We start from the raw sequence: 18,398 nt of genomic DNA on the forward strand, positions 1-18,398 counted from the left end.
GGTTTGGATTAATGTCTTTCTACTGATTAATGTGTCTTCCTCCCAAATGAAAGGACTACTTTGCTTTTTTCCTCTCCCTAGATATCAAGAAACATCTGTAAGTTTGATGAAATACAACTGTTCTTATAAATCAGCAAATCAAGTCATCTCCCAAGTTGCCCTTGGACTATTTTTTTTTTTTTTTCATGAACTTATGCACCTTCCAGTTGCTATTCTTTGGCTATTGTGAGCCAGCCTGTGGTCCTCAGCACCCTGTGAAGTAGAAATGTGCCCCACCTATACAGTTTTCTACATATACAACACAGCTTAATCACTTTGGACCTTGCTTTCAGCAGACAGAGTTCATGTTGATTTGCTGCAAGAGCAGAATGCTGTCAGGTCGTGAAAGCACTGAAGGCAGGGATCCCCTGTCTCAAGAAAGGGTAATCTCATGATTAAAAAGGGGTAACATTGTGTCCTCAATTCCTCTGAAAACTTAACCACTCACTGAAGTTACAGCCTCTATAATTATAGAGTAGTTTGGGGGTTGTGTAGGAGACACTGAAAATTTTAATGTATGGAAATGGTTCAGCTTTTTTTTTTTTTTTTTTTTTTTCTATAGGCATAAATGTCACTGCTTAGGTATGAAATGCCAGGGTCCATGAAAATATTACTGTTTATTTAAAAGAGCTTGTCATTTTTCCTCTATATTCCTGACTTTGGAAGAATATGTTTGAAAATTCAGTCCTACCTGCAATGAAAGAAAACAAGCAAACAAAAACCACCACCACAAAATAATAAAATAAAATATATATTAAAAAATAATTAAATTAAAATAAAATAAAAACAATGAGAATGTGAAAACATTTGTTAAAAAGTGAGTATTATAGTATATATCTTTGCATGCACATTCAGGGTAAATACCGTTTCTGTGCTCTTAATACCTGCTTTTGACAAGTTTTTCTGAAAATGAACTGTCAGTGAAAAAAGAAAAAATCTTTTGAGTTAAATGTTTCTAAAAACCTCAGCGCCTTCTTCAGTTATTTTTGTTTCTGATGATGTCTCTGATTAAAACTCTAGGTTAATTTTTAGTAATGACACAGCAAACCTGTCATCCTTAATCCCTTTAGTAGTTCAATATGTTTATGAGAATGAGAGGATGTTAAATGTGGCAGTTTAAATGCTAAGCTGAGTAATCACTTCATTAGGAATTTGCTCAGTATGTTTGTTGTCTGCAGCCAAAGCATGCAAAACTGGACTGAGATAAACCACCAGACAGTTTGGTGTATGAACAAGATAAACTTCTCAAACATTGATTTATAAACCCTGGGATTTTGTTAGTAGAGATAAATGCATACTCACACCCACACCTGCGGATGACTTTTCCACTCCCAGCACAGAGGCTCTGAAATACAACCTCATTTAGCTGCAATGGGCAGGTATGGCCAACTCCACCTCCCAGATCCTGACCTGAGACAGCCTCAGCCAGCAAACCCAGTGGGAACCAAACTTCATGGGATTGAGGTGAACCCTGGAGAACTCCATCACTGCTATGAAAATCTTCCTGATAATTCCTACAGGGCCTGTAGGAATGGCCTGTGCAAAAAGAACCTCTATGGAGGAACCCATGTCCCCGACTGCAGCAAAACCTATTGCTTTCCTGAAGCTATCTCAGTGTTTTGAAGTCAAATCTCCTTTTATATTGCCCCCTTCTTCCCCGTCACTCTAGCCTCCAGAATATCCATCCTGAAGCCTGAATGTTGTTTGTTCTTATTTTCCTCCCATCCACATAATTCCTCTTTTAGACCCTTATATCACTCTCCACAATTAGCCTTCTCTCCTAACATCACAAAGTAGCCACAACAAATAATTCAAAAATATTTCAACAATTCAAGTCAATAATTCAACAAAATCCAGAAACAAATGGCATTCATTCCACCCAAGTCCCCTTGCTAATATTTCCTTCTGTCTGAGTTTAAATCTTCAGACATTTTGAACCCCTAAGAAACATGTAATATAGCAACTTATGTGGAACTTAAATTTCTGGTTACATGTCCGATCTGATGCACCCCCCTGCCTGAAAGGATTAATGTCCTTGCCTAGACAGCAAAGTAAGTTTCCTTAAACCAGTTTCAGAGCGAAGAAAGTGCCTAGAAAAGGTTGGACCACTCCAGACATCATAGTTTCCTGAACATTTGCTATTATCTTCCATTCAGAAGACTGTCTCTGACACAGTATTCAAAGACTTTTTCTGTCTGTATCTAACACATCTCTAAGGATAAACCTGAAACAGGACCTCCTCCTTCAGCACACCATTAGCATTCACTCAGTTCCTTGCTAGCATCCTATTAAATTCAGAGTTCGCTTAGACTCAGAAGCAATTCATAAAGCTGTTAGTATTTCACTGATCAAAAATCTCTTGAGGCTCTACTTCTGCAACAAAGATTTATGTAAGGAGTGAGAGGGGGGCAGGGGAGAAGCAGAAAAGTAAAACCCCTGCATCACGGCTCAGCGTGATAAACAAGAATGTGAAGGAAGGGTGTGCTATGGGGAGAGGCAGGAAAGAAGTGATTATGTGGCAGAAGAGCTATCTTCCTCCTCAACATGCCTCTGGGAAAGAGGAAGCAAGAAAATATGAAAATCCCACCAGTACACACAATGACCCTTCAAAGCACCATGGGGAACTCACTGATGAAGAATTTCCCTCTAATGTCTCATGCCAACTTGATATTTGCCAAATCCCATTAGCCTCTAATCACTCACAAACAGTTGTTTGGACTGAATCTGCTCTTTCTTTTTCTGACACAAAGCGGGAGTTAGGCTGCAAATACTATCATGGTGCTGGTGAATGTGGGTGTAAGCTCTGTGCCTGAATTTATGGTCCACAGAGAAATATAAATGCTGACCTGTCTTAATGGCTGGCTTGGACAAGTGCTGGAGAAGCAGCTGAGTAACAAGGTGGGCACGTGGACCTGCATGGTATCACACAGTTTACCCTTAAAAGAAGAGACAGCACAAAACTGGGATATCCTCAGTAGGTGCTTTGTAAGGAAACAGTTAATCCCTGACAGCTCAGGAAAGGGAAACTGCTACCTCAAGGCCATATTGCCATTCATTTCCTGTAATTTCTTCCATTGCTCTGCCCCAGCAGTGGAGTTACCCTTTTCTACTCATCCACTGACCTTTGCAGGGTGCCCTTGCAGCACAAAGTCTGGTTGCCTTTTGGAGGCAAGCCCAGTTTTCTTAAAGATCTTCCTTGACACAGCAAAAACAAAGGTAAAATGGAATCCTGATTAGGTGCTACTCACCCAGACAAGGCACCAAGGCAAATCTAGACTGGAGATTAGTAGGATGTGGCATTTACAATAAGATCAACAGTTCATCATGTCCGCCTTCCTTCACCCCTTAAATTATGTCAATGCACAAGGAGGAGAAATTGCTTCATGACCCTCTTTTGCATACCTTCAGCAACAGAAGCAATCAGCTGACATCCTGAAGTGCAGGATTTGATTGCATCTTGAATGCATAATGGTGGCTGTTATTATTGGCAAGAGCAACAGTTGTTACAGTGCAACAAAGGTGTCTTAATCAATTTCTCCTTATGTAACACACCGTATACAAGTTTTAATGCAATCAAGCACAATCTAAATAGAAATACTGCCTGCAGACTCCTTTTACTTAATAAGGACTGCTACTAAAACTAGGGGTCTGGATAGAAAAACACACTATATGAGTTGGGTGATTTGAGGGGATTGGTCCCATGTTTAGAAATTGTTTGTCAACTGATGCTTAATAATGATGTTTTTAGACCCTAGATTAAGAAAAGTGAAACACAATTTTTCTTATGTCTCTGATCTCTGTTGCCGCTGGCCCATCAGGATTACTTATATTGATTTCTGTCTTGTTATTCTGAATTTAGATTCTTGTATGTACGAGCACATCAAGCCTGTATGCAGCGATGACCTTATCTATCCTATAAAAAAAAAAAAAAAAAAAATCTCTGTGTGTAGCTACAGAGATGCTCTGATTTTGCCTCTCAGACTCATAAATTAATTACAATAGTATTCTCTTTAGCAAGAGAACAGCTAGAGACTAGCATACATCTGTACCACTGCATTTCTTCATCCTTCCAACAGGGTAGTTTCATTTAGGCTGCCTTCTAAGGGAGACTTGTGGCCCCTGCTGAATCATGAGTGATTGTCTGGGAGGGTACATGGGCCAAATTCCCTCTGGGCACCATTCTAGCCATGCAACAATATGGGAAAATAGATTCATGTGCCTATGAACATTTTCAAACAATTTTTGAAATCCTGAACTATAATAAGTTCAGTGTTGCTATACGGAAGTTGTTTAACCTATAAGGTTTTTGATTAGGGACTGCTACTGAGCTGAAAATAAAGGTCATTGTATTCATATATAAATGTAATATCTTTCTATCTATACACACACACAAATTGCTCTGGCCCTTCTCCACATATAAATAGGTCACTTAATTGATTAATGAGGAATCATACTGTGAATTCCTCAGTGACTTAAACTGAGAAAATGCCATATCCTTATTTCTCTGGGGGCAGTTCAGGTTGCTTGTAACAAAGGTCTTAGATTTAAAAAAATAAAAATAAAAAATGAGCTCACTTGTCCATGCTAACTTAAGCACAATACACCAATCACAATGCACCAATTTTTAACCTATTAAACTATATGAGGTTAGTCTACCTGGTTCTCTGCCAGTAACAAGCAAGGCTTGCTCTGCCTATCTAGTTCAGTTTTAAAATAGTCTTTCCACTTGTGAACAAGTTATTTGTAACTGTAGTTGCTGGTTTAGGAGGTAGAAAATAATAAGCTGCACTCTATTAAATGCTAGAATAAACTAGGCAAATGGACCAGAGTCAGAAGCGAAGCCAGCATTTATGCCTGCTTCCCCTCTCCTTGGTCAGAGCAATGCTTAGTCCAGCCCAGAGACAATTTGAGTTAAACCCAACAGTGGTGGAAGATCTCTGACATCAGAGTACCTACAACACTTCTGGGTTTGGTCACCCATTTTAAAATCCACCCAATATCCACTTTTGGACTCTGACACTTCTCCTATGTTTGACTTATTCCTGAAAGCCTTTCAGATGACCCTGGCTTAAGCAAGCTGTAAGAAGTTGAGCCATACATCAGGGAGCAAGTCAGCTCGGGGAGGTGCTAGAAGCAGAGTCCAGAGAAAAGACATCTACTGTGCTTTGGCCAAGCAGTTCTGTTTATTGACAATAATGAAAATCCCCAGGATTTTCAATTATTTTTCCATGACGTAACAATGAACAATTTGATTCCTATCTGTGCAGCTGGGATCAAACAGCCAAACAGCCTGTAGCATTACGATATAAATACATCTGAATAAATTAAAGAAAGAGAAAAGAGACATTTAGTACAAAGAACACCCTCTTCTCAGAGGCAGTCAGCACCAGAACAACCTTCCCATGTAAGCACATGAAACTTAGAAGAATAAAGTTACACACATGCCCTCTCAACTTTTAAGAATAGTTTACAATCCCTGCTGGGGACTTCTTGGTTTGGTATAAAGACAGGTTATTGACAGATTCCAGATACAAGAAAATAAAAATCTCCATTTCCTGATCTGGAGGATTTGAAGCTCCAAGCATCAGATAATGCATAAATAGGTCTTTTTTTTTTTTTTTTTTTTTTTTTCCCCAGCATCTTGTGGGAGTCAGAATGGGTATGACTGGTGTTATTTTCTTAAAAGACAATAAAGGCTGGGCTTTCACAAGTTTGGGAATTATGAACCTAGAGGTTTCTCTACCAGAAAATGAAGCACACACAAGAAAAATAAAAAATGTTAGCACTACCCGCAGGAGCACAAAGCAGTCTCTCAGCATTTAACTGAGCATAGCAACAACACATACCTTTATGGGAGCTGATAAAGAATACGGTGCCCTGATGAAAATGCAGGGTACATTTTAGGATGTGTATATTGAATGTATTAACAGTACAGCTTGGACCATGGCTGGAATGTTAAGTCTCACAAGAGAAGAGTTAGCAGGCAGTTGATAATCTCAAGGATGAACGGCTTGCATGTGGGGGGGGTTATCTGGTTAGTGTCCTGATCATAATCATTCTGGATCAAGAAATGTTAGCCCTTTTAAAGAGTAAAGTGACATCTCCTGAGCTATCAGCACCTGGATTTTCCTGTTTAATAAATGTTCTAATGTCTCTTTTGGTTGAAAAATTTGCAAATGTACAACAGAAGAGTAAGGAAGAATTACTTAAGTGACAGCTTATCTGAATGAATATGAACCTCTTGACTGGAGAGATTTCTAGTTTGTGAAAGGGACAATTTGCCTGGTATTGTTTTTTCAGTGGAAGAAAACAAACAAACAAACAAAAAAATTACAAAAAGAGATGCCATTATAGAATAACTGTGGGAAAGGAAAATTAGTGGAAGTCACAGTAATTGGGTATAACTGCTTTAACAAAGCACTGGACAAATGAGCTGGAAAAAAAACCCTTTGCTGAGACATTGTAAAGAATAATGGTCCAACATTTTCCTGTAGGAGTGGGCAGAACGAAGAGCCAGAGCCATTTTGTCTGCAAAATCCGTCATTAAATAGGTGCTCTGCTCTGGGTGGTGCCTTACTATTTATTTTGGGTTGCTGATGCCAAGTGTGTTTGATTGCATGCTACACTGTAGGCTAAGAATCCCTCCAAGTGATCCTGATTTTCCCAGTGACTGACTGTATGACAAACCATCTGCACATCATAGGCCTCATTTTTCCCACCTGTGAAAAATTAACAAACTCTTTCATTTGTCAAATTGACACTATCAAAATTAGCCTGTGAGAGTCAGCACACCAAACCTTACTCCCTGGATGAACAGTTTTTCACCTAGCTAATCTGTCCAATTTCACTCAAATTGGACATTTAATTATTTTCTAAGACTACAATATTTGTACAGTATTTTGAAAGAATTTTTAATAACACCACCTTGTAAGATTCAACACTGATTATCTTTACTATTTTATTATATATATTTTTTAAAGAAGCGTGTCACTTATGAGCCACAAGACATATGTATTCTGGTAATGCCAGAATAGTTACCAATGATTTTAGGGGGGATTCTATATTCCAGTCTTGTGGGATACAGAATCTTGTGGGCTGTGTTCAAAAGGGAATGTGAAGATGAAAAAAAAAAATAAATATATGTATATATATGTTTTTTCATCTGAGTTAATAACTGGCATGGTTTGAAAACAGAATTCAAGTCTGAGATGACAATCAAGTATGTGAAATTTCCTGTACAACCTAAAGATGGCAAAGAAGCCAAAATATTAAAAGTAGTTATAGCATCAAAATTAAAGAAGTCCTTAATAATTAGAGATATTGAAACTTAAAATAACAATCTTTTCTGCTTAAGCAAACTTGATAATCTAGAAATGTTGATATTTTTATATCTTTAAATGTCAATCTGAAACACTAATTTTTCCCCAAATTACCTCACAATTGATTTTTCCCTCATTTAAAATAAATAAATAAATAAATAAAGAGAGAAAGAGAGAGAGAGAGAGAGAGAGAGAGAGAAAACACTGTATTTGGGAATAACTGCCACACGTTTTTGTTGTTGTTGTTGTTATTTTTTGGCTTGATGGTAAATGGATGGTGGAATTTAATGCAGAAGGTTGAGGTGGCATTTCAGTTCGAGATCATGAAACCATTAGTTTATTAATGTATTTGTTCTTATTATGGTTCAGCCTAAGAATCTCCAGGAAGATCAAGGTGTCAGAGTGGTAGGTGAATCCAAACATTAAATATACTCCTCTCAAGAAGCTTCTATGCTAAATAAACAAAAAGCTGGGAAGAAAAAATAACTATTATTAGCCCTCCATCGTGAAACTTAAGGCTATGTGACACCAAGATGAAGTGACATGCCAGTGGTCATTCAAGAAGTCAGTGGCAGAGCCAGGGATCATTCTCAACCCTGAGATTACATTGGGTGAGAAAACATCCTTAGCCTTTTGAGAGATATGTTATTAATAAGTTATTCTGTGTGATGAAAAAGGAAAAATGTGAGGCTCCGTCCATGTGCTACTCTAGATCCAGGATTAGTTTCTTACAGTAATGAGATGGATAAGTAATTCCCCCAGGATGTCACCAATGCAATCAAGTCCAGACACTCAGTACCTTAAAGCCTTTAGACACTGATGAACCCAAAGCCTTTGCTATTATCAATGCATGTAGTCAAAGAGCAAGACAGTCATTTGAAAAGTACCTTACTTCTGCTTAGAGCTGCTAAAGCTTGCCCTGGCCAGAAGTGCTGTCCAGACAGCAGAGTTATTAAATCCTTTGTGGTAAGAAGTTGCCAATGATGCTGGTGCGTATATGCCCTTGGAGTGCCCAGGCTGTCAGCTGCAGCAGCTGCTGCTTCATTCATTATACATGAGGAGTCACAGGCAGCGTGAAGTGCTGAAATTAATCCTGACAGAGTCATGAATAAAATGTAAATATATCTTGAGAAGGAAACATTTGCAAGGGAATTAAAAAAAAAAAAAAAAAAAAAAAAAAAAAAAAAAGATCAATTGTAGGAATGTAGGAAAAGACCGAAGAAACACTGTCTGCAGAGTAAACACCTGGGTCTTCTTGCCTCATTTCATGCCACCAGGAAGCAGGCTCTAGGGCTGCCAGCACACACCACAGTGCTGCAGCTGCCTGGGAAGCAAGAGACAGGAGTCCAGGAAAAGTATGTTTGGTTAGGAAGTTTGGAACCCAAATGAATTGTGAGACTAGCCTTGAGGGCCACAAAATAAGGTCTGCTTTATATGGAGGTTTGGCAGAAGAGAGTGCCCACCTGCCTTTCAGCCATGGCTTTCCCACCAAGTCAATGCCTAGTTAAAAATTGCTCACAGTTGGTTGGAGCTCGAAGACGAGTTTCTAGTTACCACCTCTTTCAACAGGCATTGATCACATAGGTGCTCTTAGGCTGCTTGCCCAGTAAAAAAGGCCAACTTAAAACACCTTTTGTAGGACTGTGTAATCTAGCTGGGAAGCTGTTACCTTCCAAAGCAGCTCCAGCTAGGTTTCCAGCACTTTTCTGACTCAGTTTGCACTGCCTGGTAGCAGGCAGATTGCTTCCCCTCTCCCTGTCTCAGATAACCTGGTCTTACAATCCATCAGAAAATATTCACCTGCTTCAGCAGGGGATGTGGAAGAGTTATATGGTTCTGGATCCTTGATAAAAAGGCTTTCTCCTGGCACAAAACCCGACTGTAACACTACATTTTCACAGCCTCCTTTCATCCCCTGTGGTTTGAAAGCTGCAGGTCAAACCTTGCTCTCAGCTACACCCAGGCAATTTCAGCCAATTTCAGTTGCACGCAGGACAAAAATATGCATATGCAGGGCTCAGTCTAACATCACCACAATTTGTGTATGATCGTACGTGGGGGGCATGGGGGTGGCACACAGCAGCCACTCTGACAGCAATAATACCTACCCAGCGGGGTGCAGGGGAGAGAAATGAAGAATCGTTTTCCCAGTGGAAACCACATGGAGAATTTTAAGCAGGCAGAATGTAATTACCTGAAATGGAATCATACATTATACCCATCACACCAATCCACATAAAAATTTAAAGCACGATTTGTAACTGAGGAAGCTGAGGTGAATTTTTGAGTTTCATTAATTTGTTTCCTCCTCTTCAACACAGTGCTGAGGATGAAAGGCAGATTCACTTGCATGGAGAAGCAGTATCACCATCTCCATGTCCTGTGACCTAGGCTGACCAGTGGATGCAATGCTGTTCTGGAGGAAGCAGCTTAGAGGTGTGTTGTGCCTGTTCTGAGACAAACTCAGCCACAGATCTTCCATCACATGCTTTGTACTGCTTCCACCCAACACAACTACACTATCTATGCTTTACTAGATAAAAAATATTACTAAACAACAGTCCATGCTATTACATATTACCTGGATGACTTAAAATCCTTAAAGATTATTCTTCCACTAATACTTCCTGAGGTAGAACTGACAATTTTAAGGTGCAAGAACTGAGGCTAAGAGAAACCAAAAGGATTTATGTCAGGATTTTAGTCAGGATTTCCATCTGACTAAACAGGGGAATGGGGCTAGATTGATGAGTGCCTATAGACTTATGGGTCACTATACTTGTGCTTATTAGCATGGGGCAGATGAGAGAGGAATTTGTTTTATTTAAACAATATAACAAGGTATGGAATAAATAGACAAAAAAAAAAAACAACAAACGAAACCTTAGTACTAGTATATGCTTAGACTGGTGATTAGAGAAAGAAAATTGCCTACAAAGAACTTGAGGATGGAGAAGTAAGTATTGGGAAGGCTATCATTAACCTTTTAATACCTACAAGAAAGACATTGAGAAGACAAAATAGGCTCTTTGCTGGGGAGTATAATAGGACTACAAAAATGATACTCAAAAACTGAAGCAAGAAATGGTCAGGCTTTATGTAAGAGGAAACCTTTTAACTGTAAGAACAATCAAGCACTGGAATGGTCTCCATCTTTGGAGATTTTCAAGACCTGACTGAATAAAGCTCTAATCAGCCTGGTCTGACCTCACAGCTGGACCTGATTTGGTCAGTACTTTGGACTGGAGACCTCCTGAGGTCCCTTCCAAAGTATATTTTTCTTAGATTGTGTAATAAAGCCGTATGAATTCAGTATTATGTTTTGCAATCTCTAGTCCGTTAAACAGCCTGAAACTTTGAGCAGCCAGACTAATTAAAAATAGTTGGGCAAATCTTTGCAGCACATGAGAGACCAAAGACATAGCTGGTATGATGAGAAAGGCAGCAACCATGACTTCTGACCCTGACAAGCCGACAAGTTGCAGTCAACAGTTTCCATCACAAGGATCTGTCTTTTACCTCTTACAAAAAAAGCTGTCAGTGGGGTTATCTGTGTTGTGAGAGACAATATAATCACTTTTGCAAAGTGCTCTCAAGAAAAGAACTACTTTCCTTGCAGGGAACAGTGCCTTACCTCTGGTAGTATATCCTAAAAATAAAATAAAATAAAATAAAATAAAATAAAATAAAATAAAATAAAATAAAATAAAATAAAATAAAATAAAATAAAATAAAATAAAATAAAATAAAATAAAATAAAATAAAATAAAATAAAATAAAATAAAATAAAATAAAATAAAATAAAATATCAGTAGGGAATTCCATTAACAACCAGAATGGTAATCCTTTGGGACTCAGCAGGTATTGTGAGCTCCAGGGATCACCTAAGGTCTCTTTTGGGTGTTTCTAACTCACAGGAGATCCAAAAAGGAAAGAAGTAATCTATTTTTCTTGTAGTGTATTGCTTTGTTTTCAAGACAAATGACAGGAACCACTTGGCTGAACAAGTTGAACAAGCCGTGTCAGCATTTAATATGAAGCTGGATTACTCAACAGTGGTGTCACTGAGCCTGAGTCCCTAGGGTCTTTCACTCTTGCCAAGTCCAAATAGGCACGGACATACCTCTCTTGTACCTGCAAAACAGCTGCAGAGAGCGTTGAATCCATTGTACTCTAGAGATGGCTTTGCATTCATACTCCTTGTTTCATCAGGGGGTTCCAAACTGAGGCTTAAATCACTTAGTTAAGCCAGCAGGATATATGCAGAAAGTGCAGCAGACATGTTTGTACCTCGTTTTATTTTAAATAAGTTTAATTGGAAAAAAAAAATAAAAATTGACTTTTTATTTTCCCAAGTTGTGCCTCTCAGCTTGCAAAAGGAAGAAAACTCCACTAGCAGAGAAAACTGTGCAAAGCTGAAGGACAAGGCATAAAGCCACTGAAATGGAAAATTAGAAAGCAGTATGAACAGGCTCTTTGGAGGAAAATAGGTCTTCCTTGCTATACTAAGCATGAATAAACAATAAAAGATCACTTCAATACAGAAAACACTTGCTAGAGAAGGTCTCTCCTTTTCAGCTGCAAAGCTTTCATTGGGAAGCAGTGGTGCGCAGGCAGAGAATTAACCTCGCTAGGCTCTTTAGATGTGTTAATCTCTTATGGGATTTATCACCACCATTTTATTTTTTTTTAAAATCATAAAATAATGGATATGGCAGCCATCTAATGATAAATATATGATCCTGACGGATGCAGGTGAAGGGGAACTGATTTTGCTTTTTAAAGACTACATGAAAAGACTTGGAAGAGCAGAAGCTGTGCCTAGTCAACTTCTGTTAAGGATGTAGGTTGTCAACCAGCTTTGAAAATGTGTCAGCTTCACTAAACTGTATTTCTTAGGAGTATCTTAAATCCATTACTTAGTCAACTTCTATGAAAGTGATCTGCCCATCTTCAAAGAGATTTGAGAAACCATAGTTAAGAAATACACACCTGTTCAGGATCAGCATCACAAAAGAAGTTTGGTCTGTGACATATTTTTTCAGATTCCCAAATGGCACAAACTAACAGAATTAATGTTGAGTATGCTGGTTACACAGTAAATGAGTACAGCTTCCAGCTTTTGGGAAGAAAAAAAGGTAGATCTAGAAACTATTTTTTTTTTGTTTTTGTTCCTTTACATCGAGTTATCAGTAATTTTTCAGCAAAAAAGTGGATGGAAAAGCAATCACTTCATTTTCCAAAAATGATTACATTTTGAGTCTGCTTTTTCTGACAAAAGAAAATAAAATTGCAGTGGTTCAAAAGAAAAAAAATACTTTCAATACAATTTCTATCCAATTACGAACTTGGTTTTTATTCATGCAATTATAACTATTTAATCTGGAATAACGAAATATTGTGAACACACATATCCAAATTAAAAGACAAATTTAGGACTAAGCAAAACTCTAGATAAAACCAGGCTGGATGGTTAAGAACCTGGAAAGTCTTATGTGAGGAGAATGGGAAGAAAATAGTGAAGAAAATAGATGCAAGAAAGACTATGAAAGATGAGGAGATGAGCCAGTAATATAATGCCAAATGCACCAAAATACACTCGGGAATACAGGACATATACACACAGAATAAATAAAAATAAACAAGAAAGCAAACAAAAAAAAAATACACATAACCTAGAAAATTAACCCTGCAGGCTTCGAATGATAAGCAACTTGGATTTGAGTTCTCTAAGTAATGCATATTGGTGCAGACTAACGGGTAGCTGGACTAAATCCCATTGCTAAAGAAAAAAGGTGGAATAATTAATATATATATATATACTGACTGTGTTACCTCTGTTTTATTTCATGCAGGTTCACAATCATTTCATTGCCTATTTCTTGACATTTTCACACTGTAGATTTCCTTAGCGGGATATTTTAGCTACATCAAGGATTTTTATTCTTCAAAAGCTTCTGTTTTCAGTCAGGTCTAATGCTGCACTCAGCATTGATTGTACCTTACTTTCTAAAGGAGGAATAAATACTTTTTGCCTCTCTTTCCTATAATCTAGCTTCTCAATAAAATACTGAGAGAACTAGATGTAATGTTCTTGCCAAGTTTTAAGTTGAACATGAAACAATTGCTGCTGGTGATTAATAGAAGATTGACATTTGCATTTTACACCATCTGCAATTTATGCTAGGGTAGACTCCTACATGCTTTAACTATCTATAAAAATTCCTCCCCCCCCCCCCCTTTTTTTTCCTTTATTTTTTTTTCCTTTAGATGAAAGAAATCTGGGGATCACTTCTCCTCTTTAACAATGATAGATACAGTTTACCCAATCTGAAATATCATCAGCTGAAGGTGAGAAGTGTTAATTTATTACAAATGCTGAGAGAGAAACACTTTGGGGCCTTGAGTGGATGAACAACTGACACAGGTTAGCTCCCATAAAATAGGGATCCTCATCACCATCGTTATCTGAATTTCTTCAATAGGAAGAAAAAGCACATGGAATATAAAATATTTCTGAGGATAATAATGAAAAATACAGCTTGTGAGACAGAGCATGAGGTCAAGCTTAAGGCTGTAATGAAAAGAGGCAATTTTCTCTGCTCATTACATCTCTTTTCATGAAAGGGAGTTTATTCTCTATTCTCATTTTGGTATTTATTTTTTTCTCTCTCCACTTAGAATGATTTTCAGTACTGAAAATGAAAATGTAAAACTTAACAATCCACAATGTTATTTTTTTTTCAATCAGTAGAATAGTCTTTGATGATGATTTTTTACAGGACTGAAATAGGTTGACTAGTACCCCCCACCCCTTTATCTTCCTTCCTCACCTGCAAAGGCTTATTGGGATCTTAGCCTCCACCCATCCCTTTCCACTCTGTCCTTAGAAAGCTTTCCTCTGAAAACTTTGTTGCTAATCATGCCTTATCTGCCTTGTAACCTTTTGAGAGATTGGCTCAGTACTCTGCAAAAAAATGAAGTATAATGCAATTAAATAAGACTATAGGCACACTACTGCTGAGAGAGGTATGGCTGCTCTCATGCAATCGTATGAACTGGGTTTAATTAAGCCAATGATTTATAGTCATAGAAAGGATGGATGAGAAGTATCCCATTTTCCCTCTACCCCATAAACATTGTCTGTAGTAGCTGGGAAAATTGTCAGAATGGTAAAAGAGTTATTTGGATTTTTATGTTGCTGTAGGTCTCAAAAAAATTGATGGACATCAGTTGACACTTTCTCTCTCACTCTAGCTAGATCAGATGTTAGTTTGCTCATACTTAAGCACTAATAACTGGTAATATACACCCATTTCTAAACACTGTAGCTTGAACCTGACAATAACATCAAATTAATGTACTTTTTACTTTGCAGAAGATGGTGGAAATTCAAAGACTGAAGAATGACCTCAGTGGTTAAGTTTTACTCCTTAGATTCTCTGCATAAGAAGGGAGAACTGCTTGTTACATCTTTATGTTTATTTATTAATAGAGCAATTTATGCTAGCCTGAAAGTGCTTTAGAGTACAACTTAGCAGCTACATTATTTTGTTTGATCTGATCAGAATTTTGTTATACATATTTATACAGAGGCTGTGTCATTTTGCTGATGCTGAAGTTCAGACTCTTGCACTCCTCTCCACTGGAATTAAGCAGATACTATATCAGCCTCAGCTACTCCTGCAATACACCTGCAGCAACACCTTTCTGCACAACATACTTGTTACTTAATAATAGAAAAGAAGGGATTGAGGGAAAAAAAAAAAAAAAAAAAAAGTGAACACAGCCAGATCATTGCCCCACCAGTGCCTTAAGAGTTTAGTTTGCTGCAAGACATGACATTTTCGTCACTACAGGTGCTTTGAAAACCTCCCCAGAGGGCCTGGAATTGCTCCTGACTTAAGTCCAGTATGGGCTGACATGAAGATATCCATAGCACTGATCCGGTGGTATGCCTAATTACTAAGCAAAACAGAGACAAAGCAGAAACAAATCCTGATCCATGTTGCTTATACCTAACTGCAGATCTTAGAGAACATTTACACCTTATTGCCATCACAGTGTATGATTCCACTCATGTTTATCCAGACAACACAGAGTTTCTGCCTGTTTCAGGTATCAGTCCTTAGCTAATATTTTATCACTGAGAAGTTCTCTGTGCAGTGAGAACACAGATGCTGCCTCCACTTACATTGTCATTGCTTTATTAAATCTGTGAAGTTACTACAAATGTATGTCTCTATAACCTCGTTCAGGATGTAGCCCATCATCTGAATTCAAAGTAAGACACACAGAGAGAGATGTGCATGTACAAATTAGTAAGTGATCCAGGCATTCATTGGGGAATTTAATCTAAACCTTACACATCGTATAACTGAGATGGGAAGCAGATGCCTAATAATAGCTCTCTATTCTAATACCATCTGCTCAGACCAAATCCCCATAACAAACTGTGTCCGCCCGCATGTCATACATTTCTGCAGTTTCAGCCTTCCTGAGGCTCCTTCTCCAGGTTGAAAGAATAAATCCCTGTTGTGTTCACCCAAAGCAAAGCATTAGGCCAGCGGCCATCTGTTGTTTATTTGTGAGGTTATCTTATCTTTGCTGAGCCTCAGCATCCTGGCACATGGTGTAACTCAGCCACATACCACTTTTCTCTTTTCTCATAGCAAGATATTAAAGATACTCTGTTAAATCAAATCAGCCCAAATGTCTAAAAGGAGCAGGTGAATCTCAAACACACTCTTATAATACAAAGTCAACAAGACATTTTGCTTCACTCAGACTAGAACAATTGATTATTTTAAAAATATCCTTACTGAGGTTTAATGACTGCGAGAGGAACTATCCCCTCAGTTTTCAAAACAGCAGACAGGCTCTTTCATTTCCTGCACAAACACACAGTACTGCAAACTGTTTAGAATTGTGCTTTCCTGCTAATGAGTCTCAGTTTCTGACAGAGGGCTTGATCACAGCACTTAACCCTTACCTGTTTTGGAGAAGGTAAGCAGCTGTACAGATCAAGAGGTTACTTAGGTCTGTAGGTATTTATAAAATAACCTAGAGAAAAAATGCTGTTGAGATCTGTCTCTGAACAACAAATTATATCTGACACCCACAACTAGCCAGCTTAGCTCAACCACTAACACCATCTCTAATGAGGGAGAAGCTGATTGATCCACCTTTAGAGTAGAAGTTTACGGACCGTAGGTGTTCAGACTAGCCCTTCTCTAAGCTGGAAAAAGTTGGATGTTGCTTGGGTCTATGGAGTCACTTAATGGGAAGAGTTTCAATAGCCCTAAACTAGTTTTCTAATCAACAACTAGGAAACAACTGGGATTAACAAGAATTAGGTTTCTATAGATATGTTTTATGTGATGGCTGCAGGGTTTCAATATGTTTCTACTACAAGGGATTTTTATTTTTATTTTTCCTCTGATCAAAACAAGCAAGTACCTTGTTGTCTCTTTCTACTTCACACATCTGAACAAGCAATAGCACACTAGCCACCCTTTATAAAGGACTAGAAATTTTTCTGTGACATGAAATCAAGGTGAATGCTAAGGCTTCCCCCTCATTTTGTTACTCCCAGGAGCTTTACAATGCCAAAAGTGCTGTTTGTGGAAGGACTATATGCTGCCTGTAAACAGGGCTGGCCAGTCCCACAGAGTTCAGTGTAATGGGGCTGATTTATAACACTGAAAGATCTACACCACTTTTACTTTCTCTCTCTTCACTCCATCCTTGCTCCCTACAGTAGCAAGTTTGAAGTATGGGGCCATCTAGGGTGGAAGCATGAGCATGACTGTGCTGGACAGCCAGGCTGGCAAATTCCCTGCCCGGGTGACCACTGGTATTCACTACAGAGACAGAGATAATGGCCAGGGTACAGTTTTGCTTCACGATCACTAGGTAATTCACACATCTCTGCAGCCTGTGGCTGTCACTCCCGCTGCAGATCAGCCTGTTTTGCAGTGCTACCCTGGTAAGCATTGCTCACACACCTAGAGTGGTGTTAGCAGGAAAATGGGGCTGTCCTAGAGAGACATCAGGCTGCATGTTTGCTATGAATAAAAAAGGTGTAACTTTGGGGACAAGAAAGGAGCTCACATCTGTTCTCCAACTGCTACTTCAAGTATTTTGAAGCTAGCAGCTCCTCTGGCTTGTAGTAGAGCAAGCAACACATGGCTGGATTAAACTCAGTGGTTAACCCATGAATCACAACACAGAGGTTGTTCTAAACGCTGCAGCACACCCTGGGGTTTGGTGCATGCTGCCTAGCAGCTCACGGGGTTGTGCTCCTTGCAGAGGTCTGCTACACAGCTGTCACTGCCTGGTTTGCTCAACCAAATTTGGATCCTCATCTGCTGAAAGCAGATTTGACCCTACCATCAGCTGTCAATAGCTATTACTGACAGAATAAACTGCATCAGGAATGTTAAGCTGCAGAAAGAGCACTTCTTTGGAGCCCTTAACTAAAAGTAGAAAATGGTCAGTGACACAGTTAATTCTCCTCAAAAGCCTAAAGATAACCTTGTCCATTCCCCCTTGCTTTTTGCTTTGCTGTATTCTAATAGTGCTGGATAATAAGGATAGAAGGTTTTTATCTCCCTTTCAGCAGGGGACAAGTGAGATTAGGAACAGCTCTGACACCCTGCCTAGAGTGATTGTGTGGCATGCTCCTTGCCTGGGAGCACAGCCTTTGTGCTTTGTGTTGTGATGCGAGTGTCATAATGTTGTGACACTGCAAATTGATCTGCTCTCCTCATACACATTTTCATTACAGAGATGCTTTCACCTTTGCTGCCTTGTAAAAATGGATGAGAATCTTTTGAATTGCTAAGAAAGGAAAAAAAAAGAAAAAAAAAAAAAAAAGGAAAAAGGAAAAAGTGCTTCACTGAGGCTATGGAAAGACAAGAAAGAATAACTACAACAAACCTTGACGTAAAATCAAACAGCAGTTCTGTAGATGACTGCTGAGCACTAGCATATTGACTGCATAGGAAAAGTTGACTTCAAGAGGTAACTCATAGTAAA

Source organism: Netta rufina (assembly GCF_964035555.1).
Source record: "Netta rufina genome assembly, chromosome: 3".
Classification (NCBI taxonomy): Eukaryota; Metazoa; Chordata; class Aves; order Anseriformes; family Anatidae; genus Netta; species Netta rufina.